General features: G+C 47.7%; 1 protein-coding gene across 2 annotated transcripts in view; it reads left to right on the top strand.

Moving 5' to 3' along the window:
- The window catches only part of LUC7L2 (LUC7 like 2, pre-mRNA splicing factor), a 172,186-nt gene that overhangs the window by 126,754 nt on the left and 18,903 nt on the right, over positions 1 to 26,529 (top strand). The gene's annotated exons all lie outside the window — the stretch shown is intronic.

The following is a 26,529-nucleotide window of genomic DNA, read 5'->3' as shown; positions in this document are numbered from 1 at the left end:
GCTGGGCATAGCACCTATGGTCTAATACGGATACTGTCCTTCCGCACACCAAGCATCTTCCCTCCACGGCTCAGCCCTGAAAGGAGCCTTGGCTCTGAGGCAAGAAATGGCTCCAAGAAAGCCATGCCTTTTAATGATCCATCTCTAATGAAAAAGGCTCAACAGTCTGCATCAGCCAGTGCGCTTGAGACAGTTCAGTGCAGAAATACACTTGAGGCATTGAGTCTTGAAGCAAAGATTGAGCCAACCAACCTTTGGTACCAAGGTCAACTCGAAAGTCAAATAAATCCTTGACTCTAAGAAGGCCACACACACCCTTCCCGAAAGGACAAAGAGAAATCTGACACTTTGCAAACAATGATATAAATTGACCTGAACACCAGTCATGTTGTTGCTCAGCCTCCTTTCACGACACACAAGACAACCAAAAAAAGTAGCCTTATTTTTGTGGTGGTTGTCTGAGGAGTAAGGTGGGTCCTACGCTGTTCACAAGAAGAAAGAGGGTAGCCATTACCGCATCAACAATACTAGCTCCACCACAAACATACCCAGCACACTTTGTTTTCTCTCATTCTGACCAAGACCTTGCTGCATACTTGCTGCTTTTGCATCAAGATCTAGGGCTAACTGATCAACAGAATGATGCTTGGCTGCCAATAGACAGATCCTTGTGGCAGCTCATCTTTGAAGCCATACTATGTCAAGACTTCCTCACCTGACATTACTTCTACACACCATGTGGTCATAGTTCTAATAGAAGCTCATCACAATTTCGCTTTTGGACTAGGAAGGACAACTCACTTACTGAGACACTTTGCAGAAGAACAGCAAGATTTATGCACATGCTGAGGACCAAACTGCTGTATGGAAAGTTACAAAGACTTTGTCAACACCTGAGCTGTCACTCCAAGCAGCAATAATTTGTTCATAAGTGGATGCATCTCCCATGATATATTGATCCTGTAAACTTCACATGAGCCTTCATGCAGGGCACAGGGGACATTTCCCCTTGTGACTGGGACAGCCAGAGAATAGTCTCTGTGGAAAAGAAATTGTTGTCTGCACAAACTTATTGCCGAGTACCATAAGAAATGGACCTTTTTTGACATGGACACCCCTTCTTTTTTGCCCTGTATCTGATGCAAGTGCACCGGCCTGTATCTGTTGCAAGTGCACCGGGTTACTGCTATCCAGGTCCCCTGTGCCAGATCTAGTTTCCCAAAACAGTACAATTGTTCCTCCCAATTGGCAATACCTTTAGCTCCTCTTCGAAGTCCCTAGTAAATGGTACCCCTTGTACCTAGGTCAGGGAAGCTAGAGAGGGTCTCTAAGGGCTGCAGCATGTATTGTGCCACCCTAAGAGACCTCTCGGCCCAAACATGCAAACTGCTGTTGCAGGCTGTGTGCCATAGTGCAGAGAAAAATGAAGACACAACATGGCACACCTCCTGTGTGCCATGCCTGCAGACACTGCTTGCAGTGTAGGTAAGTCGCCCCTTCAGCAGGCCTTACAGCCATAAGGCAGGGTGTACTGTACTATATGTGTGGACACATCTTCATGAGCAAATGTTCCCCTGTGATGTCCAAGTCGATTCTGTGATACTACAAGGGGACAGGGAAACCATTTTGAGTAGATGTGCTGGACACTGGTGGTTAAGAGTTCCCGAGCTACACGATGGCTTCTCAGAAGCTAGAGATGTTTGATATCAAACATCTCGTATTAATTGACCCACAGTGATTGACTTATTAATACCTACACCAAGAGGGCACCTTACAGGTGCCACCTGAAAACCTCCCGGTGTACTGGCTGACTGGTGCAGACCAGCCTGCCACCAAAGTCCGGTTTCTGACTGACCCCCTGCAGGTGAGAGCCTGCGCTCTGAGGGCAAAACAATGCCTGCTCCCTCCAGAGGTGTTGTCACCTCCTCCAAGCAGCTTGGCTAAGTGATGAGCATCTCCAGGTAGAAGGCTTCGGAGGCATCTGCCACGCGATCAAGGCTTCCCCAGACAGGGGAAGTGCCACCACGCCCCAGGCCAATTTGGCAACAGCACTGGTGGGAAAAATAGCTAGTCAGGATGCGTGTTCCCCTGTAAGGGTAGTACCACCACTTAGGTGGGCTACCTGGAGTGAACACTACTTTTGGAATCAGGGTTATGCCCACAGTTAGTGGTCATATTGAGGGTGTAGACACCCTAAAGGTAAGTAGCCCATCGACTACCTGTCACTCCCCTTAACGACCCTAATTGGAGTATTTAGGAGGCACCCCTGACACCAGGAACTTGGATTTGACGGCTCAAGAAGAGAGGACCATGAAGAGCTGTGAGAACTGAAGATTGTTGTGGACTTTTGGCTCTAAACCCTGCCTGCTCCAAGTCTCGACAATTGTGACCAGCGACTACACCCTCCCACCCCCACCCCTAGGGAGAGGAACTGGTGCTCCCGAGGTCAGTCAAATCTGTCTCCCCACCAAGTGAGAGGATGCCAGGAGCAACCGGAGCCACACATGACCAATACCCGAAGGAACTGGACCCCTTGCAGCAAACGGAGCCCAATCTGGACTCTAACAGAGACGGAGCAGCTATCAAGGGACGTCTGCTCTGCAGAGACCCACCTTCAGAGTTGCCCAGCTGTCCTGCTTTTGTACCCTCAACCGGTGAGATTGACAACCGCAAGGCCCTAGGATGCACAGAGCCCAGCTGCCATTTTAACTCTGCTCCCGAGTGCCCCAGCCCAGGTACTGACGAACCAATAGTGCTTCCTTGTTCCCAGGACCCTTGATGCCTGAGCCCTTCGTTGGGAGCTCCCAGACCTGTTCCCAAGTCCCACTCTGCAGCCTGTTTAAAGGTGTCACCCTTCTTTCCACTGACATAGTGGGCACAGCTACCAACCTGACTAGCACCTCTGCAACCAGACGCCTCAGGGCAGGTAACTAGTAGCTGCTTGTGGTACATTTTTAACCATGGCCCCTCAGGACCCTAAGTCACAAAGGAAACCCCCAGAAACCAATGGCAAATAAGTGTATGCAACATATGCCTTTTTTCCCATAGCGAAGCATTGCTGTATAAAGAGGCATATTATTGACCTCTTTTACTTACCTTTAAAAATTCACAATCCCACACGTACTTACTTGATGATAAAGTTCTTGGGATCAACATTTATATAAAAATACAACTTATTTTTCTAAATTGGTCTCAATTATTTTTTGAGTGTCATTTTTTTACCTCTGTGGGTACAACAAATGCTTAGCACTACCCTCTGATATGCCCAACTGCTCGCCCACACTACCCCAATAGAGAGCATTTGGGATATAATTTGTGCCTCTGTAAACCAAGTGGGGTTTAGCTGGACTTTTTACACAGTGTACCTTGTTTTGGTCCAGTATATAAAGAGCCAGATTCCTACAGGCACGAGTGGGAAGAGATAGAGGAGTTACTTCAGCACCTCCCTGAGCCATATAATTGAAATGCAAAAGAAATTGCACAGTAGAGGGAAAATAATCCAGTGTCTGCATTTGGTGTGCAATGGTTGCTGTTGACACAGCTTCCAGGAAAGTGAACACCATCTTTCTTCTGCATCACCATCCTTGGCTTGGGAGTGTTAAGCTTCTGCCCTGAAGTCTCTGAACACCAGTTTAACATTAAGCAAACCTCAGGTCTCAGGTGGATGAGATGTTTGAGAAGACTATTCCAGACATGGCAAAAGTTATGGGAGTGGAGTCTGCACAATCTGGTTCCTGTAGACAGCAAACGTGTATCTGAAAGAAACAGGTTAGTATTAGATTCCTTACCTTAGAATATCCCCAGGCGTCAGACTGGATCCGGAAATTTTCGCGTAGCAGTACCCTTGCGCGTCGGTAGGCATCGTCTGTGGCTCCGCGTCCGTCGTGGGCGCTGTGATTACGTCCTCGGAGTACTTAGACGCCGCCTCCGCGTGCTGACGTCAGTTCTTCTTTTTTCCGCGCCAGCAGCGCAGATATAGAAAAAGTGCCCCCTCCTACCGTGGCTACGGAGGAGGAGACATCATTCAGTGTGGTGTTGACGCGGGCGGCCAAGGCCTTGGCCCTTGAGCTCCCCGTCGCGCCCATGATGACTAACCTCCTCACTGAGGTCCTTAAACCGCAGTCAAGCTCGCTGAGCCTCTGCTGACGTTTATTGAGGCCTTAACTGACGATCGTTTGGGCACCTGGTCCAGGCCCGCTACAGGACAGCCTGTAGATAGGAACGTGGCCAGACGCCACCGCCCGGCCCCAGGCGACCCTGCCTTCCTGTCCACCCACCCCACCCCAGAGAGCCTGGTCATCCAGGCCCCTAACTCCCAGACCGCATTCCCGTCGACTCCGCCTGATCGGGAATCCAAGAGGTATGAGAATTATGGAAAGAAAATATTCTCCTCCCTTAGTTTGGGACTGCGGTCTTCTAATACTGCATGCCTCTTGGGCCGCTACACCCACTCCCTGTGGGACATGATCGCGGACGTGCTGCCACAATGCCCGGCGGAGGTCAAGGCTAAACTCGCCCATGCCCTGGCGGAGGGTCGAGATGCGGCACGTTTTTCCATCCGGTGTGGACTGGATACCACCGACTCACTGGGCAGAGGGATGGCAACAACGGTGGCGATTCGTCGCCACGCCTGGTTGAGGTCTGCCAACTTTTCTACGGATGTCCAGAATGCCCTCATGGAATTGCTGTTTGATGGCAGTCGCCTTTTCGGTGACAAGGCAGACCATGCGCTTGAGCGCTTTAAGGACTCCAGGGCTACGGCCAAGTCCTTGGGCCTCTCGGCCCCATGCCAGCAAATGGGTGCCTTTCGCTCCTTTCGTGGCCAAGGAAGGGGCGCTCCCACAAGCGCTGCCAGCCACGCACCGCAGACTAACATCCAACGCGGTGGCGGCCGTGGAAACCGCTGTGGCGGGGTTCGGGGACAGCGGCGAGGCCAGTCCACACCTTCCCCCGCAACATCCGCCTTAAAACCTTCCTAGTCCGTGCTTTCAGGCCCAAGTGACGCCAGTGGGGGGCAGGGTTCGCCATCACCACTTCCTCTGGCACACTTTCACATCGCAAAAAAGTAGGAATCCAAAGTACTGGATTCAGAGACCTAGTTTGTGTGTCATGGTCACCGCTCAGAATTTGTCAGTACAGACCAAAAGAGAGAAAAATTTCTTTCTAGAGTCCCCTCACTCACCGGGGTTTCCCCACGGTGACATGCTTCATCATTGGGGCCATCCCAGTTCGCTACGAAAAGGGGCGTGCTGCGTCTAGCGAACTACGCAGGAGCACTTTTGTTGTGAGAGACTATGTGTGGTGTAAGGTGAGATAGTGGTGGAGTGGGTGTGTGTGAACCTAAAAATACTGTGCTAGTGGGCCTCAACACATTTTATTTAGCTCCTAGCTTGGTATATTAAAATGGGGGTGACACTGCTATTTAACTTTTAGTCAGGGTCAAATCAGTGTGTGGTCAACATGTTTCAAGCTCCCCAGGCTTTTCGTCAGGACCATACAGGGACCAGCCCTGTATTTTCCACTCCTATAACTTCCTAATTAGGATGTGTAAAGTTAACAAAATACATTTAACGCTGTTATCTTTAAAACATGCGTATTATACATACGATTGTACTTTTTCGTTGTTTCTGAAAAAAGAGAATGACACATGATTAGTGGCAAGAGGCCCCACCTTAAGAGGAAGGGTATCACACATATTCACGCCTTGTAATAGGGTATTGGTGTCCCTGATGCACCTTATTGGTGCGTGCAGGCTTTCCAGTCCAGTGCATTCGTAAATAAAATGGTGTGAAACTAGTGGTTGTGAATTCACACATAAAAACAACACAGGACTTAATGTGACTATAGACAAGACACACAAAACAGATTTCATCATGGTGAAAAACGGCATATTTACATTTAGTGGTGCCTAATAGCACTTCATGGTCTCTGGTGGGGGCAGGATCACCTCATGGAAACATTTCTGTCGGTTTAAAGAAGTTATTAGAGCTAGCGTACTGCGATTAATTTGCGTACATTGTGTTGCCAAGTAAACGCAAAACGATCGTTTTCTAAAAATCGGGACCTTTCCACCGTTGTGGTTAGCAAAGTACTTACTTCTTGGCGAAACCGCACCGTGTTACCTACTCGTTCTCCTCCGGACCGCATCTTAGAGCTGGTACGGAGAAGGGTGTATTTGAGGTTGCCACGTTTCCGGGTCCGTTGTTGTTACCCTAGACCGTTTCGTCTACAGCGGCCATCTTAGGAGGATGCTAGAAGCACGAACAATAAAGATATTGATAAAATACAAGCGGTTACCGAACAAATGTTCGTTTGGCATCTTCAGAGTTGTTTTCTCATTGATTTTGAGTTAGATCGTTATTTTAGTTTTTCTCATAGTATGTTTTCTTTTAATTATAATCTTATGCGGTAAAAAACTAGTATTTTTGCTCGTTGTTGTTTTCCAAACAATCTTTTGTCATTCATGCTACAGATCGAAATTAACGAGCTTATTGTTCATACACAGACAGTGAAGGGCTTATTTTTCAAAAAGCGGTACTCGTGGTTTCATTACTTGGAGTTATCGGGCATATCACTCTGTTGAGCGAGTTGTGTTGTTGTTAATTAACTTTATTTATTCTATGTACAGCAAATTATATTATATTTACTCAACCCAAATGTTTCTTGTGTAGTGGTCAATATATCCCTGTCGTCTCTGGCAGACATAATGTGTTTGTACTAGAGGTCCTTACCTGTCATGAAAGAACAGGTTTATGATGTTTGCCTTAGCGGTAGGTGCCTGAAGGGACATCTTGAGTTAAATTTATGTTCCGAGTTACAGTTAGTCGCCAAAAGCACCCCAGGGAATGTCATCGTTTAACCCATGGGTGTCTGTGTGCAATTTGAAAACCCATCTTTGTTCTCGCTCATGTAAAATATTTTCTTGGTTCTCTTTATTTTTTACATTTTCCAGCACCACCCATGTTAAGTCATTGGGTGTGTGGTTTTGCTCAATGAAATGGCTTGTCATCCTGGTGGTCGCTCGTTTGCAGCGGATGTTACTCCTGTGTTCCACTATTCGGGTACTTACTTTCCTGGTGGTCATACCCACATAGTGTAAATTGCAGATGCATGTGATTAAATAAATCACCCCACAGGTATTGCAATTAGAAAAACTCTGTAGCTCCCATTTGGCGTTGTTATTGAAGGTGACCGATTTCGTCACTGATGTCAAATGGCAGACACTGCAATTATTGCAGGGATAATGCCCACTGGGTAATGGTTGTAGTCTCACAGTGGAGATGGCGGGTGCTGGTCGGGTGTGGACCAAAAAGTCTTGTAGGTTTTTCCCCCGGCAGTGGCTGAACATAGGGGTTGGTATGTTTAATCCACCACTGTTGATCATAGGCCAATGCTTCTTGACTATCTTTGTTACGGTGCATGATACTTGGTTGAAAGTCGTGATACAGATTGGTCTTTTGTTTTCCGTTTGGGTTTTTTCTTTTGGTTCCAATAAGGCATCTCTATCATTGTTGCTCGCTCGCTTCTTTGCATCTTTTACTAGTTTTTTAGGATACTTCCTGGATTGTAGTTTCTTGCTCAGATCCTCCGCCTGTATGATGTAGTCCTTTCTGTTGCTACAATTTCTCCGTAGTCGTAGGAATTGACCAAAGGAAAGGTTTTGTCTGAGGTGTCGCGGATGAAAGCTGTCATAGGTCAACAGACAATTTCGAGCTGTTTCTTTAAAATGCGTTGTTGTGATAAGGGCCCCTGACTCTGCCCAAATGTTCAAGTCTAAGAACACTAGATGTGATCTGCTCATGGAACTAGGCCGACCTAGTTTTGTTTATCCTCATTCTCCCTCTGTCCTTTTATTTTTACACTTTCACATCGGACAGGTGGGTGCTGCAGATCGTCCAAAGGGGCTACTCCCTCCCCTTCGAGACGACCCCTCCAGCCATGCCACCAAAATACCACCGCGTATCGGGGATCATTTGCGGCTTCTGCAGGAGGAAGTTACTGCCCTCCGCCTATACCACTTCTGCCCAGAGTGCTGAAGAAGATCAAACGCGACCGGGCCCAAGTCATCCTTGTGGCTCCGGACTGGGCACGAAGATACTGGTATCCCGAGCTACTCAGTATGTCAGTCGATCCCCCGGCTCGTCTGCCTCTTCAGGAGGACCTTCTGTCGCAGCAGCAGGGGACGGTCCTCCACCCGAACCTTTCCAGTCTCCACCTCCATGCTTGGAGATTGAGCGGCGACAGTTGAGACCATTTGACTTGCCTTCTGAAGTCTGTAATATCATTCTGTCAGCCAGGCGTCCCTCCACAAAGTCTGTATACGCCTGCAGGTGGAACAGATTTGTGGCATGGTGCACAGCAAAGGCTGTGGATCCTCTCTCTGGCCCTCTTTCTGAGGTTCTTCTCTTCCTTCTTTCTCTTGCCCAGCAGGGCTCTGCTCTGGGCACTATCAAGGGCTACCTTTCTGCCCTTTCAGTCTTTCTAAGGCTGCCTGATCAGCCATCTTTGTTCAAGTCCCCAATTGTAACTCGTTTTCTGAAGGGCATCACACACACGTTTCCACCTGTTCCATTCGTGATGCCTCAGTGGGACTTGAATCTGGTTCTTACTTATCTGATGTGCGCTCCCTTTGAGCCACTTCACAACTGTCCTCTCCGCCTTCTTACTCTGAAGACTGCTTTCCTGGTCGCCATCACCTCTGCCAGGAGAGTGAGTGAGCTCCAGGCTCTTCCTCCAAACCTCCTTTCCTTTCTGTCCATCCGGACAAGGTTGTGTTGCGGACTAAACCCTCTTTCCTGCCCAAGGTTGTCACAGCCTTCCACATCGGGCGGTCCATCACCTTGCCCACCTTCTTTCCGTCTCCGCATTCCTCAAAAGAGGAAGAGCGGCTCCACTGTCTGGACCCAAAACGTGCCCTCTCGTTTTATCTCGATCGCACTCGCCAGTTCCGAGTGGATGACCAGCTCTTTGTTGGTTACGTGGGCGCTAAGAAGGGACGGGTGTTACACAAGCGGACCATCTCTCGATGGGTCATGTTGTGTATCAAGGCATGCTACTCCTTGGCTAAGAAGGAACCTCCTGTTGGGCTGAGGGCCCATTCCACTCGGGCCACGGCGGCTACTACTGCCCTGGGCCGGGGAGTCCTCTTGTAGGACATTTGTCAGGCAGCTACGTGGGCCTCGCTGCACACATTCGCAAGACACTACTGCCTGGACAGTCCAGTCCGGAGGGATGGCTTCTTTGGGTGTTCCGTCCTCCAGGACTTTCTGGTGTGATTATTGGTTCGCAGACCCACCACCCGGATTGGTATTGCTGGGGTATCTATTCTAAGGTAAGGAATCTAATACTAACCTGTTTATTTCAGATGAACAAGTTACTTACCTTCGGTAACGATATATCTGTAAGTAACAGTAGTTAGTATTCGATTCCTTACCGCCCCAACCATCCTCCCCGTTCTGCGAACCAATATCTAGGGTTAAGGTCATCCCCTTTCAGGGCCCTAGTTTCAATGGCACCAAGGTTGGTTTTTAACATGGCTATGCGTTTCGGGCACGGAAAAGCTGTGTCTGAGAACTGATGTCAGCACGCGGAGGAGGCGTCTAAGTACTCCGACGACGTCATCACGGCGCCCACGACGACGGACGCGGAGCCGCAGACGACGCCTACCGGCGCGCAAGGGTACTACTACGCAAAAATTTCCGGATCCAGTCTGATGCCTGGGGATATTCTAAGGTAAGGAATCTAATACTAACCTGTTTCTTTCAGATATATCGTTATCGAAGGTAAGTAACTTGTTCGCTGCGTCCGTGGTTGTTGGGAGTCATCAGAAGCTGCAGCAGTCCTTTACAGAAGGACAGCAGTCAGCCAAGCAAGGGCAGTATGCTAGTGTCAATATATAAAGGTGCCTAGGTATTATCTGGCGCACACCGTCCAGTTTCAGTAGGATATTTCTCAGTGACATTTTGACAGAAAAGTTGTCGAGGAGGATTTTGTCGCCACTTAGACATGCCTCAACTGGTCCAAAGATGACAAGTTGCCTCTGAGCACTCCAAGAAAATCAAGAAGGCCAAGATCTTGGTATAATTTTCTAATGTATGTTCGAGGCACGTGGGCTGCTGAATTCATATCTGTGCATAGATCGCCGCCTAGTGTTGGGTCCGGATGATTGCACATTGTTGTCCTGGAAGAGTCTTCGAGGTATCACAAGATAGGTGACTTTTCCCCTGGACTACAGTGCGCATGGGCATCCTCTCCATCTTCAGATTTTTTTTCTGCCATTGGGTTCGGATGTACTTTCTTGACTCAAGTTCGGAATCAGTATAATACTCTTTGCGCAAGGCCAAAAGGCCTTCGGGGCGTCGGTATTGTCTTGTTCGGTGCCTATACTTCATCCAGTTCCTCGAACAGGACGTCGAAGGCCGTTTGCCTTTCGACACCAAAGGCCCCAACTACGACGACGATGGAACGGAGCCCGTTCAAGAGATGCCCTGTCTGCAACTCAAAATACCCTCACATTGATGTGCACCCAGTGTGCAATAAATGTTTATCCCCACACCACGACGAGGCCAGCTGTATGGCCTGTTAAAAGTTCTGGTCGAAGAAGACGCTTCAAATTCGACGCGCAGCTCGACAGTCGGCGCAGAAAGCAGCGCTCGACCCGGAGAACATCTTCGAAGCCAAGGACGATGAAGGAGTCGAAGAGGATCCTGACCAGCAGTCGGACCCTGCGCCGGAGCAAGACTCTAACTTAGATGTGGACGAAGAAGAAGACTACGTCCATGAAGAAGACGTCGTCGAGGTAGGAGACGACGCAGCGGCCATCGGAGCCGTCGATGACGACTCGAGCTTTGAGCAGGGCCCACCTGCAGTCGCGGGGCCTAATATTGACACTGTGCTCTCTAAGGCTCAGGTCGAGGCATCGCCGGAAGGCCTTAGCCGAGATCTTACTCCACATTCTATAGCCCCACGTCAAGGCCCGGCTAAGAATACTTCAAAGGAGCAGTCGGTCGATCCATCGAAATCGAAACCAACAGAGGCGAAAGCGAAACCGTTGAAGACAGTCCTCGGATCGACGCCCTCGGACTCCTTGACTCCAGTCAAGTCTAAAAGTGTTGTCGACCCTTCGGTGTCACAAGGGGGCGTCGGCCCGAAGAGCGGGGCGCCGAAGCCAGTCTCCACGGTCAAGCAAGTCACTGACGCCGTCGACGTCCAAAGATGGCGACACAGCCAAAGGACTCCAGGCTAAAAAGACTGTCGAACCGACGCTTGCATCCTCTAAGCCGATGTTAAGCAAAGCTCTCGAGTCGAAAACCAGACCCGACCCAAAAGAGCATATCGTGTCGAAGCCCAAGGCCGTACCTGCTGCGCACCATGAGCTCGAGTCGACGCAAGGCCGCAAGCATGCTGGTGATCCACCGAAGCAGATCGGATCGAAGACGACGTCAATCTCTAAGAAGGTAGGTTCGTCTCCGGGGCTTCCTCCACCCATTAAATACGGACTGCCCCCGACCGCTCGACCCAAATCGTTCGAGCCACAAAGGAGCGCCGAGACCTCCAAAAAGGTATCGGGACCTTCCAAGTCAGTCCATTCCGGAAGGGGTAATGTTCCAGGCACCCTCGTATGACAATCAGTCGAAGCTCTTCATCGACTCGGATTCTGGCAGACTCACCATTCACAAACGGAAAATCGCTCCAGAACATCCGTTAGTCATACAAAATCCCTCTCAAGGGGAACAAGCATTTGCAATGCAATAGGTCTCGCATTAGGAAAGTTTGAGCTATTGGTATTGTAAATGACAATTTTTTTATTTATGTGTTGGTTTTGAAAATAGCGAAATTAATAGCTTTGTCATTTACAATGCCAATAGTTTTAACTTTCGCAAATGTGACACCTATAGCATTTGAAATGCAATATGTATTGTATTTACGTGACTAAGATGTATTGATATTACAAATAACAATGGCTTTTATTTTTTTTAAATAATTAATATTTACAAGTTATTGTAATTTATAATGGCAATAGCTTAAACTTTTGTAAATAACTTTTGTGAAGTTTATGTTCAGTGTATTCTATTGTGACGAAAATACAAGAACAGAAGCGCAATATAAACATCTTTTTGTGACATTTGTAATAAAGCTTGAAACATTGAGGGAACATATTTGAACCAGTTGTTGGGGCGACGCCGGTGAGTGGGAGAGAACGAATAACAGGACTCACTCATCACCGGAGGCAGATGAAGGCAAACTCATTGAGAGAGTGGAGGGCGGAGAAGAAATGAGGGAGGAAGCGTAGGTTAAGAAATAACAGAAGAGGCGCAGAGACAGAAGGTAGAAAGGAGCGAGAGGCAGTGGATGGGAAGGGGAGGGATGCCAGAGAGCTGTTTTGAGTCCGGGGTTTTTAGAGAAAAAAACATCGCTCCCCACAAGAGACTGCAGTGTGAGCTCTGATTCTGAGCTGAATGTACCACCTTCACACCATCTGCGACAGAGGTGCACAAGGGGACTAGTGCAGCCTTGTGAAATAATAATAAACAGAGTTACTACGTCATCCCATCGCTCCCTATAAGAGACCTCAGTGCTAGCTCTGATTCTGAGCTGAATGTACCACCTTCACACCAGCCGCGACACAGAGGTGCACGAGCTATTCTGTAAGAATGCAAAAGGCTAATCACTGCGGTAATAAGGAGAGAAGGTGGTGTGAGTTATTCACATCAGCTGTTTGCAATGAAACAACACAACACAAAGGCAGCACTGGGAACTATTTACTAGACCCGGGGATATTCCGACATGAAAGGAAGCCTCTGGAAGATGGTAGGCAATGCGCTCGCTAGTGAAGGAGACTAAAGAGGTAACTCGCACTTATTTTATCTACAATGCGATGTATTTCTAAGTGCTCGGCAGGACAGTTAGGTGTAATTTTTTGCGGTACACGTGATGCCATGTCTCTAAACACGCTTTGACCTTCCGGCTTGCCTAGAGATCGCATCTCGACACAGCTTAGAGTAGAACCTTAGATAGGACGGTGAAATAAGGAAAGGAATACTATTAACGGGGACGGATACCTGTGGCTGGCAAAGCCTCCAGTCTCTACGTGCAATACATTTGTTTACCCAGCATGTGCGAATAGCACTTCAGTAGTCTTCTAGCATTCCCTGCAAACATTTCCGTAAGATGTCGGCATCTCTCCAAGATTTCCTGAGTGTTTCCAAACAATAACTAAAGTGCATCAGATGGGTAAGAAACACTACCAGTGCCTAATGTGGCAGGCACTGACGTGACAGTTGTGGATTTTGCGCTGGATGTAGGGAGAGAGAGGGACAGAGGAGGAAAGGTGGGAGGGAACACGGCCTGGGGGAAGCTGGCTGGGGAGGGGGAGGAGAAATCAAAGTCCCAGAATTGCTTCGCGTTGGTGAAAAATATAGCAGACATGGCTGGAGGTGCCCCCGTGACATGGGGCTGTCAAAAGCTCGGCACACAGTCTTCATAGATTTCTATAGCATCTACTTATGAAACGCCCTCAGGAACTGGAGTCCAACACGTGATTGTGAACAACACTGGGCTTTCAGTCGATTTCTACACGAAAACCCCACTAGCACAGGAAAGACCAGATCACTTGTGTGCACAAGGAAATCACTTGAGGTTGTAGAAGGAGTTCGCGAGGCAAGAGTTGTGTAGAAAGGGGCTGGGGAGGAAGAAAGAATGAAAAGAGGTTGGACAGAAGAAAGATGAAAGGAGAGAAGATATTAGAACGCCTACCGGAATGAAATGAGACTGGGAGTTAGGTTTAGGGACGTGTGGATGGAAAGAGAAAAAAAATGAAAGGAAATGATGCAAAACGAGGGTGACTAGAGAAAAGGTCATGGAAATAAAACTGAGAGGAAAAGGAACAGAGAAATGGGGAATCAAATGGAACGCAGATACACTAAAGAAAGGAATTAAAGAGAAGAGGCAATACGTGAAAGAGACGAATAGGAAGAATGCTTGATGAGGTGTGGTGAGAAGAGAAAACGGAAGAGAAAGAACTAGGAAGAGCAGCAGTCATGACAGGGATAATATAACCAAAACAAAAGCATGCCAGTTGATAAGATGTTCCTTTACATTCCTCCGGTGTTGAGTGACATTTACATCGTGGTCGCAGCAATCACGCGTTTGGCGCATAGGTCTGTCTTACTAAGAAGTGAAGTCGGGGCAAGCTCAGTATCGTTGACTTAAGAACACAACTGAACGACAAAAATATTAAGACACAGGTTGTGTCACTTCCTCCAGAAGACTAATGGATAGTTATTGGAATCAAATTGTTAATAAAAAAAAAAGCGAAATGACGTCACGTTCCGTTCATGCCAGACGATAGTTTGCTTGCTCTGTGACTTCAATATGAAATAGCCAGAATATGGCTGAAAGCATGCACTCCCCATAAGCCCTCCCCTTTCAACTACATAACGGTATCGAGAAAACAAACAGACCCATGCCTGAACTCGGCACCGTTCGATCAAATGTTGTCAGATTATCGCCTGCCAAAGGGCCATGAATCGGTCAGTATTCTCAAAACAAGAAGTACACCATACCCTCTATATGGTGCACCTAAAATGCATGTATCGCAAAGAAGGCACGGCTCTAGTTAAACTGAGACAACCCCAACTTTCATAAGTTGCAGTCTGAGTGAGACAAGCATCCTTTTCTTAGATGCAGACATAATAACCAGCTGAAGCAGCACACGTCGTGCTTGCACGAAGAAAAACCAATTAAAGAAAAGTGCTCACAAACTTAAAAACACGTTCCCTGTAATAACTGAAGTAAGGGGGCCAGTCGCAATGGGAGGTTACAATTGAAGACAAGGCAGCACGCAGCAAATGCATTGTCACCCCCTCGGAGCCAGACTTATAACAACCATGATGCATCCACTGCCCGCACTGAAGTTACCGAATAGGAACTAAAAACTATACAAAAAAAACCTAATAATAAATAAATTACAAAGTTGTCTTGTTCAACATTCGGGTATGAATAATCCAAGCAAGTCGTTGTTTTGCTTCTGCTTTGGTTCCCGGCAACGTAGAATGAGAAGCGTAGTTCAATGACGTCAGTGCGAGCGCCGCGCTCCGCTGATTGGCTGCGGTGTTAATTTGAACGGCGAACAAGCGGGCCGGGAGCCGTATGTACTAAGAGGACGTTGCGGTCTGCTTCTGAAGCGAAGCAGGTGAGAGGGCATGAGGGGCGAATGTCATCAATAGGAAATTATTAGGGCATTGTCACATCTGCAGCAGTGGGCAATAATCTTCTAACAATAACCAGTGAGAGCGAGGGATGGAGAGGGGGCGGGCGGGGAGCAGAGCCGGGGAAGTACATGCGAGTCATGGCCTGCGGCCGTGAATAAGTGACGGCGGGGGGCGGGGCAGCGGAAGCCTTTGATGTGGCAAATGCTGCTGGCAGGGGGAAACTCGTGCACGAGGAGCTTGTCACGTGATTCGCTTCTCGTGAACTGTTGAAAATCCGGATAGTAAAAAGTCAGCTTTGTGGATGGACGGCATTAGGTCTCTCTACGAGACCTAATCAGCCACCTCACCTGTTCTCTTTGAACATGTTGAGCCATATACACAGCACAATGCCGATTCTCCTACACGCAGCGATGAGGATGTGGGTGATGATTACAGTCATATGGGATTTATTTATCATGCTGACACAGATCAGGGGGAACCTCAACACTGGACTGACACTGTTGACCCTGATGATCCCAACACTACGCCTGATACTCAGTCTTATAATGTCAAAACCTAGCCAACTGAAGACACGGCGGCGTTTAACACTTTAATTGAAAGGCCGGCCATTAACCATGATGTTAAAATGCACGCTGAGCCAGTGGAGGAGGACTTTCTATTCGATACTTTCTCCACCTCAGAAAGATCGGTAAAAACATTGATTATGCTAAAGGGTGTCCTCAAACATGCCACTGACCTTTTCAAGGAGACCACAAGGGCAAGGGTTGTAAACCCAAGGATTGAAAGAAAATATAGGCCTGCGCCTGTGGACCCTACCTACATCAGGGGCCAGCTCCCATTGGACTCCCTAGTAGTGGCTAATGCTCGCAAGAGAGCAAACTCTCAAACTAGTGGTGATGCTCCTCCTCCGGACAAAGAATCCAAAATCTTGGAGGCTTCTGGCAAACGGGTGGCAGCTCAAGCGGCTAATATTTGGAGGATCTCAAATACACAGGCCCTATTAGCCAGATATGATAGGGCTCACTACGACATGTTAGAACAGCTGATGCAGCACCTGCCTGACGCTTATAAGAAGGGGGCAGAAATGCTCATACAGGAAGGAAAGTTAATTTCAAATGCATCCATCAAGTGTGCATTCTGATTTTAAACCAGCGATCCAAACAACTTTGCTTAATCAGCCAGTTAACCCTGACTTTCTTTTTGGTCCTGATGTAGACACGACCCTTGAAAAAATTAAGAAAGACACTGACAGCAGAATCCATGGGGGCCCTACAGTCACAGCAGTTATGGGGCAGTTCCTTTCGTCGCTCCAGTAACAGGGGAGCCTCTAGAGGTCAAGCATTGCAGCAAGCCCAATACAACAAGGGGAGCACGCAGACCACCTATAACAAGAATAACAGGGGTGGATATCGTGGGAACAGCACCACAGGCAGAGGACGTGGAAATAACAATGCCAGATCCTCCGCCCCCAACAAACAGTGACGCCTTGTCACTGCCCCCAGACCATTAAACACCGGTCGGGGGAAGACTCCAGCAGTTCCTGCCGGTCTGGGAAGGCATTACCACAGACAGGTGGGTGAGACAACTTATCCAATACGGCTATTGTCTGGAACTAACCTCCACTCCCCCCAACATACCCCCAACGCACCGTCCTATGTCCGCAGAGCACATGCACTTATTGCAGCAAGAAGTACTCTCCATGCTGCAAAAAGGGGCAATAGAACTCATGCCTTTAAAAGAGCAAGGTACAGGGGTGTACTCTCTGTACTTCTTAATCCCAAAAAAGGACGGTTCCCTGCGGCCCATACTAGACCTCAACCCCTGAACCAGTACATCTTGTCAGAACATTTTCATATGTTAACTTTACAGCAAGTCCTACCATTGCTCAGCCAGGGAGACTTCCTGGCAACCCTAGATCTGAAAGATGCATATTTCCACATTCCCATTCACCCAAGTCACAGGAAGTATCTCCGGTTCACCGTCAACAATCAGCATTACCAGTTCAAGGTCCTGCCTTTTGGGGTCACCACTGCCCCCAGGGTGTTCACAAAGTGCTTAGCAACTGTGGCTGCGCACCTGCGGAGACAACACATCCATGTCTATCCCTACCTGGACGACTGGCTTGTCCAAGCAAGGTCAGCCCAGCAGTGTGCCAGCCACATGTCACGCACAATTCACCTCCTACACAGTCTAGGATTTTCACTAAATTACCCAAACTCGCACCTTCAGCCCGCTCATGTACAACAGTACCTAGGTGCAACAATAAACACTAACAGCAACAGCGCAGCCAAACTCTGCCAGAGTCAACAGCATGCAGTCGCTGATTCAGAAATTCAGACCCAACACTCACTCCCAGCGCAAGTATTCATGCAGCTGATCGGTATGATGGCCTCCTGCATCTTCATAGTCCCGCAGGCGAGGCTACACATGCGTCCGCTCCAGGAGTGCTTAGCACGACAGTGGAACCAGGCTCATGGGCATCTAAAGGACCTAGTGTTGGTGACCGGTCGTGCATACAACTCTGCATTGGTGGAACACACAAAACCTTTGCTGGGGACGACCGTTCCAAGAGCCTGTCCCACAAATAGTGCTGACGACGGACGCATCTCTCCAGGGCTGGGGAGCGCATGTCCTCCATTAAACCGTGCAGGGACTATGGATGATGCAGCAGCAAAAGACGCATATCAATCTGTTGGAGCTGATGGCAATCTTCATGGCACTGAAGGCATTCAAGTTGCATTTGTGCAACAAAGTCGTGCTGATCCGGACGGACAACATGACTGCCATGTATTACATCCAGAAGCAGGGAGGCACACACTCTCCACAATTGTCTCATCTAGCCCAGAGCATGTGGAAGTGGGCCATTCAGAGGAACATGTTCCTCATGGCGGAACACCTCCCGGGCAAGGACAACCAGATGGCGGACCTGCTCAGCAGGCACAGCCATCAGATGCACGAGTGGGAGATACACCCCTCGGGGCTCCAACCATATTTCCAGCAGTGGGGTCATCCAGAGATAGACCTATTCGCCACACAGGAAAACGCAAAATGCCAAACCTTCTCCTCCAGGTTCCCACACCCGCAGTCACCGGGCAATGCGATATGGATGAACTGGTCAGGCAGATTTGCGTACGCTTTTCCTCCAGCGCCGCTCATCTCGCTAGTGGCACGCAAACTGCGACAACACTCCATGACGCTCATCCTGGTTGCTCCAACGTGGGCAAGGCAGGCGTGGTACACCACGTTCCTAGAACTTTCAGTGGTGCCTCACCAACGACTGCGCCTCACCCCCAGTCTCCTCACTCAGAGCCATGGAGACATTCAGCACCCAGATCCGCAACAGTTGAGCCTTGCAATATGGCTCCTGAGGTCATAGTTTGGCTACCTCAACTTACCCCCTGACTGTATGAACATCATCAAGGAGGCAAGGAGACCTACCAGGGCATGCTATGCGGCCAAATGGAAGCGATTTGTCATTTAATGTTCCAATAATTACATAAATCCGCTGGATGCGTCCACGCAAAACATTATCTGCTATTTGCTACACCTATACAGATGCAATCTGACATACAGTTCCATCCGGATACATTTGGCCGCTATGGCTGCTTATCTTCAAAACAGACAGCATTTTTATCTTTTCAGGGTATGGAGGGACTCAAAAGAGTGATTCCTCCCAGACACCCTCCTTCTCCTGTCTGGAATCTGAACGTGGTTCTCACCAGATTAATGGGACCACCCTTAGAACCTCTTCACTCTTGTGAGATACAGTTTCTAACATGGAAAGTGGCTTTTCTAGTGGCAATCACATCGCTAAGAAGAGTTAGTGAGCTTCAAGCACTAACTATTCAAGAGCCTTTACCCTCCTCGTCAGACCTCCTTGACACCCCCACCCCCCCCCTCCCCCTCCCCACTCGTCAGATCACCCGCACGCTGACCTCCACGAACGAACATTACACCATGTCAGGGATAATTGCGGCGGCACACACTTACACTGCAGTAAACTTTTCGTGACAGACCCCGAGCCAACCTGTACACGCCACACTACTAGGGGCTATGGGCCTTCTCGCGCATTCCATGCACGTTTCCCAACTACAAATGCTCACACGGGGCTTGCCCGTTACTTGCACGCATAGAGCACTTTCCTGACCGCAGACACGTTACCTAACCGCTCGATTCACTCCCCCTCTACAGTACCCCTTGCCAGGGATTGCAGGGCGCTACACCTATGCCTCAGCCATTCCCCTGGAGGGAATTTTTCCCTCTGCTCGCCCTGCTCCGGTCATTACGCTGAATCACATACTCTGTATGGTGGACATACATGAGGGGGAGATTGTACACTGTTGAATCCTCACTTTTGTTCTCAGGTTTTGATGGTTGGAGGGTGAGGGAGGAGGGCGAAAACAGAAAAATAAGAGACCTCTGATGTCCAGCTGCTGAGTTATAATTGCTCTGGAACATAATTAGTAAGATGACGTAATGTGCATGGCCTTGTTCTACTTTTGACGCTCCCGGCCCGAAAGGGTTGTAGGCGACATGCTGTGTTTAACGAACTGTCTCCACCTAATTGTGCTTTGCTGCTGTGTTACTACTCTAAGCTGCTGCCGGCCTGCTATCTCAGGTTGTAGGCGGACGAGGCTGTGTAAGTTCCTTTTTTTACACCTAATAAAGGTCTTGGAAAAAAAAAACTATTCAAGAGCCTTTCATGCTAATAGGGTAGTGCTGCGTACCAACCCCACATTCATGCCTAAGGTGGTGTCGCAGTTCCACGTTAACCAGACCATAAAGCTACCCGTTTTCTTCCCAAATCCTGATTCAGTGGCAGAACGAGCACTGCACACTTTAGATGTTTGAAGAGCTCTCCTGTATTACGTTGACAGGACAAAGGATTTCAGGAAAACTAAGCAACTGTTTGTTGCCTTCTCCCCACAACACAAAGGCAACCCCATTTCCAAATCGGGTATAGCCAGATGGATTGTTAAGTGCATACAGATCTGTTATCAAAAAGCTAAACGCACATTAACAGTTCCCCCAAGAGCGCATTCCACACGCAAGTTAGGGGCATCCATGGCTTTCCTAGGTAACATTCCCCTAGAGGATATATGTAGAGCAGCCACATGGACCACCATACATACATTTACCAGACACTACTGCGTAGATGTGCACTCCAAACAGCAAGCTGCTGTAGGACAGGCTGTTCTCAAAACTCTTTTTCAGACTGCTGCAGCTGGCACGGGCAACCGCCGCTAAGGAGGTAACTGCTATTTATTCTATGCACAGATATGAATTCAGCAGCCCACATGCCTCGAACGGAATATGCTACTTACCAGTATGCATCTGTTCTTGGCATGTAGGGCTGCTGACATTCATATCGCCCGCCCTCCTCCCCCGGTGCCTGTCGCAGCTGTAGCACTCAGAATCATTCTTAGGCATGGTCATCACTTACTGTACTACACTCCATCTCTGCCACAATGGCGAAAAACAATCCGAAGATGGAGAGGATGCCCATGCGCACTGTAGTCCAGGGGAGGAGCCACCTATCTCGTGATACTTCGAAGACTCTTCCAGGACAACAATGTGCAATCATCCGGACCCAACACTAGGCGGCGATCTATGCACAGATATGAATTCAGCAGCCCTACATGCCAAGAATAGATGCATACTGGTAAGTAGCATATTCCTACCAATACCTCCATTAGATGTGCACTAGACGCAGCAGACACAGCAGCTCATCAATTAACACCAGTGTACTATTACGCAGACACGCTTAGCTCAATTTCTGGATTTAAGCCGGGGGTGCACACCTCCATACTTAACCAACCCTTTGACAAAGAACCTCTATTCGGCCCAGCTGTTGATACTTTGCAACCTCAGTGTTTTTTTCATCTTTTCCAGCAAAGTCCATGGGGGTTTACAGTTCCCTGCCAGTAGGAGTACCTTTCGCCTCTCATTTTACAGGGGTGGTTCAAAAACGGTGTCCAAAGAGAATCCTTCCTCCGCTTACAGAGAATTCCTCCCCCTCGTCCAGAGCTTATTGTAGAGGAGGTTTTAGAGGAAACAATGGTAGGGGAAGAGATGCAGGTAATTCCACACGCACTTCCCCGGTAAACAAACAGTGACTTCCTTCTGCTAGCCCCGATCATCCCACTCCTGTTGGGGGACGTCTCTCCCAATTCCTACCTGTCTGGAATTCAATCACCTCAGACAAGTGGGTGCTACAAATTATCCAATATGGTTACTGCCTGGAGCTTACAAACACTCCCCCAAATATTCTTCCAAGTGCACATGCAATGTCAAAGGAACAGATCACCCTCTTAAAGCAAGAGGTTCTATCTCTTACAAAAACATGCTATAGAGCCAGTCACATTAATATATCAAGGGACCAGGGTATACTCCCTGTATTTCTTAATTCCCTAAAAGGACGGCTCTCTAGGCCTATGCTGCACTAGACCTCAGACAGCTGAATCTGTACATACCGTTGGACCACTTTCACATGGTTGCACTCCTACTGGTGCTCCCACTACTTCAGCAAGGCGACTTTGTCGACTCTAGACTTAAGACGCCTATTTCCATATTCCCATTTACCCTGCTCACAGAAAATATCTCAGGTTTTTGGTAGACGGACAACATTATCTGTTCAAAGTTCTCCCATTTGGAGTAACTACAGCACCTAGGGTTTTCACCAAGTGCCTGGCAGTAGTCACAGCTCATCTAAGAAGACAGCACATTCATGTCTTCCCTTACCTAGAAGACTTGCTGATTAAAAGCCAGATCACAACAAAGCTGCCTACACCGCACTAGAGACAGTCCAACTGCTTCACTACTTGGGGTTCACTGTAAATCTCACCAAGTCTCACCTCCAACCATCCAACACACAAGTGTATCTAGGAGCCACAATTGACACTCGCAAAGCTCTAGCGTACCCCAACCCAGTCAAGATTCGCAACATGCAAGCTCTAATATCACAGTTTCAGCCTCAACACTCATTACTAGCCCAACTGTTCATGCAATTGATCGGAATGATGGGTTCTTGCATTTTAATCATTCCCTATGCAAGACTTCAAATGAGTCTCCTACAGGAAGGCTTAGCACATCAGTGGAACCAGGCTCATGGTCAGTTATCAGATCTGGTGTTGTTAGATGGCCATACTCCTCGCTCTCTGCAGTGGTGGAACATACAAAACCTTTTCAGGGCATGTGGACTCTGCAACAAAAACAACTCCACATAAACTATCTCGTACTGCTAGCAATTTTTCTAGCATTGAAAGCCTTTCAACTACTTCTAGTAGGCAAAGCTGTCCTGGTTCACACAGACATGAAAGCGATATACTACATACAAAAGCAAGGGGGTATGCTCTCTCTCTCCAGCTCTCGGAGCTAGCACAGAGCATCTGGAGCTGGGCCATATCTAAAAAATATATAGCTCTTTGCATAACATCTTCCAGGAGTAAACAACCAAATTGCAGATCTGCTCTGTCAACGACAGCAGATCCACGAATGGGAACTCCAACCTCAAGTTCTCCTCCCATTCTTTCAAATGTGGGGCTTCCCAGAGAAAGATCTGTCCGCCACCCACCTAAACGCAAAATGGACAAACTTCGCATCCAGGCATCCACACCCATTGTCCAAAGGCAATGCAGTATGAATGAATTGCTCAGGAATATTTGTCTACGTTTTTCCACCGCTCCCTCTCATTGTGTTAGTGGTTCGGAAATTCAAACAGCACTCCCTGGCGCTTATCCTAGTTGCTCCCACATGGGACCGACAACCCTGGTATACAATTCTGTTGGAGCTATCAGTAGTTCCCCAACAAAGCAATACCTTTCCCCCAGGTTTCTTACTCCGAACCATGGAGAAATAAGACATCCAGATCCCAATCAGCTCAACCTTGTGATCTGGCACCTGAAATCCTAGAGTTTGGCTAACTTCATCTTCCGCCATACTGTATGAATGTTATCAAAGAGGCTAGACGCCTTGCCACAAGAGCATGCTACGCAGCAAAGTGGAAGCGGTTTGTCATTTACTGTAACAACAATCACAATGATCCACTAGATGCTTCAATTCAAGACATAATTTGCTATCTATTACACCTACAACGTTCCAATTTAGCGTACACACCCATACGCTTACCTCGCTTACATATCGCTGCAATAGCTGCATATCTGCAAAATAGACAGCACTTGTCTCTTTTTAGATTGCCCGCTAATAAAGCTTTTAGGGAAGGACTTAAGACTCATTCCCCCCAGACTTCCACCTTCTACAGTGTGGAATCTCAACATAGTCCCTACAAGACTCATGAGGCTACCCTTTGAGCCAATGCACAAATATGAAATACAATTTCTCACCTGGAAGGTTGCTTTCCTTATAATCATCACTTCTCTAAGAAGAGTCTGTGAGCTTCAGGCACTAACTATTGAGGAACCATTTTTACAAATACACCAAAACAAAGTGTTTCTACGGACTAACGCCAAATTTTTACCTAAAGTCATCTCTGCCTTTCATATTAACCAATCTGTTAAGTTGCCTGTGTTCTTTCCTCAACCAGATTCAATGGCGGAACGTGCCCTATACATATTAATGTCATGAGAGCATTACTATACTACATAGAAAGAACAAAACCTTTTAGGAAAACTAAACAACGTTTTGTTGCTTTTGCTCCACCACATAAAGGCAATCTATATCAAAATCAGGCATTGCAAGGTGGATAGTTAAGTACTTTCAAATATGCTCAATTAAAGCTAAGCGCACATTAACAATTTTCCCTAGAGTGCACTCTACACGCAAAATAGGGGCTTCTATGGCATTCTTAGGAAACCTACCCATAGATGACATCTGCAAAGCTGCAACATGGTCTACACCACACACATTCACAAAACAATATTGTGTTGATGTGTTAGACTGACTGACTGAATTATTTATTAAGCGCACTTATGCTGAGGTGTCTTGGCCCTACATGGAGGATATGGATGCAAATATCAGTTTGGCCATGGTGAAAAGCCAGGTCTTTAATGCCTTTCTGAAATGGATCTTATTTGTTTCTAGGCGTAGCTCGGTGGGCATGGTGTTCCATAGCTTTGCTGCTTTGAGAAAGTATGCCCCTCATCTAGCTCTCTTTATTCTGGGAAGGTAGATCAGGCCCAGACTACCCGATCTTAGTGTGCAATTTGGTACATAGCGGGGAAAGAGTGTTCGAGGCATATGAGCTGCAGATTACACACTGTGCATAGATCGCCACCTACTGTTGGAGCGCGATCGAAACAATACTGCCGAACTGGATGAGGATTGCGTGCCAAAGGAAATTCAGTTCCAAATAGGAGCGCAGGAAACACACCCGAGCACAATGGCGGAAAAAAACAATCTGAGGATGGAGCCGATGCCCATGCGCACTGTGGTCCAAAGGAGAAGTCCCCTATCTCGTGACTTCCAAAGAACTTTTAAGGACAACAACAAACTGCAAACATCCGGGCCCAACACTAGGTGGCGATCTATGCACAGTGTGTAACTCTGCAGCTCTACATGCCAAGAACAGATGCATACTGGTAAGTAGCAATTTCCTTTCATGTCCTCAGCCCCTCCTCCATTTATGGTTTTGTGAACTAGACAGAGGGCCTTGAACTGTACTGTACGACGAACAGGAAGCCAGTGGAGTTGGCGTATGCCGTTGGAAGTTGGGTGACGTTTTGGAAGATCCAACAGTACTCTTGCTGCAGCGTTTTGCAATGGCTGGAGTTTGGAAAGCTGCTTTTCGTCAGTTCCTAGGTACATTGCGTTGCAGTAGTCAATGTGAGATAAGATAAGGGCTCCAACTACCGTTTTCCTTAATGTGAATGGCATGAATGGTAGTATTTTCCTAAGGACCTTGATTGTAAGAAAGCAGGCCGATGTGACTTGATTGCCTTGTGCAGTGAGTGTAAGATCTTTATTGATCACAAATCCTAAGTTCCTAACTTTTTGTGCCGGTACGGGACAGATGCCAGCTTCTGGAAGCCACCACAGCTGACTCCAGATGGAAGGTTTGTGTCCAAATTTAATCACCTCCGTTTTTCAGTGTTTAGCTGTTAGCAAGTTCCTGTTCATCCAGCTCTTTACACTTAGGAGGCAGTTACGGAACCGCTCCGCTGTGACTTCTACAGTATGAGTAAGTGACACCACTAGCTCAGTGTCGTCTGCATAAGATACCAATTGCAGACCATGAGCTTTTATTAGTTTGGCCAGTGGAGTCACGTACAGGTTAAAAAGGGTGGGGAAAAGCGCCGAACCCTGGGAAACTCCACATGGGAGAAAAAACTCTCCAGACTGAATTCCATCCCAGTGGATTTGTTGTATTCTGGCGTCTAAAAAGGACCTGAGTAGGATTAGGGCAGTGTCTCAGATTCCTACTAGTAGGACTCCCATGGTTGACTGTATCAAAAACTTCTGTCAAATCCAGTAATATTAGGACAGCTCTGCCACCCTTGTCCGCGGTCCTAAGGGCTTCCTCTGTAGCTATTATTAGTGCAGTTTCTGTGGAGTGACCTGATCTGAAGCCATATTGGGTGTCGTCCAGAATATTGTTGAGGTCTACAAAATCCATTAACTCCTGGTTTATGTCTTTTTCTAATATTTTAGATGGTAGGAGAAGACAGGATATGGGACGTTATGTTTGGTTTCCTGTGGGTCAAGAGAGTCCTTCAAGCAAAACAACAAGCTAGTGTGGGCCAGGCAGGTTTACGAACACTATTTCAAACCACTGCAACAACTACAGGTTAGCCATTGCTTCAGAAATAACTGCTTTATAGTCTATGCTAAAGCATATGCTATACAGCTCATATGCCTCGAACAGAAAATGCTGAGCTGTAGAGTCATGTGCCCACGCACCCCCATGGGAACCTTCACCTGTTGAAGTTAGTAAAGTAGTAAAGATAGATGTCCATGTGAATTGTATCGAAGTAAGATATCACTGCATCATCACCCTTTATGGCAAAACAATCTAATGATTGAGTCGATGCCAATGCGCACTGTCACCGAAAGGAGTCGCTGCCTACCTCGTGACTACATGACTTCTTCGAACAAAAACAAAGTGCAAACATCCGGACCCAACACCAGATGGCGATCTATGCTAAAGCATATGACTCTACAGCTCTATATGCCAAGAACAGATGTATACTGGGTTAGTAGCATTTTCCTTATTCAGTATTGTTATCTTTCATAGATTCACATGCAACCCACCCTCCTCCCAAGAGAGGCTCCCCTTGCACTCCAGGATTACTATCCACATAATTGTTGGGAAATGTGAAGGATTACGCCTTTTGGGAAGGTTCTAGAGGTTGCTGGTTACTGA

This window comes from Lissotriton vulgaris, chromosome 1_1, assembly GCF_964263255.1.
Source record: "Lissotriton vulgaris chromosome 1_1, aLisVul1.2, whole genome shotgun sequence".
Classification (NCBI taxonomy): Eukaryota; Metazoa; Chordata; class Amphibia; order Caudata; family Salamandridae; genus Lissotriton; species Lissotriton vulgaris.
Note: the sequence above shows the minus strand (reverse complement) of the source record. Positions and strands in the feature narration are given on the sequence as shown.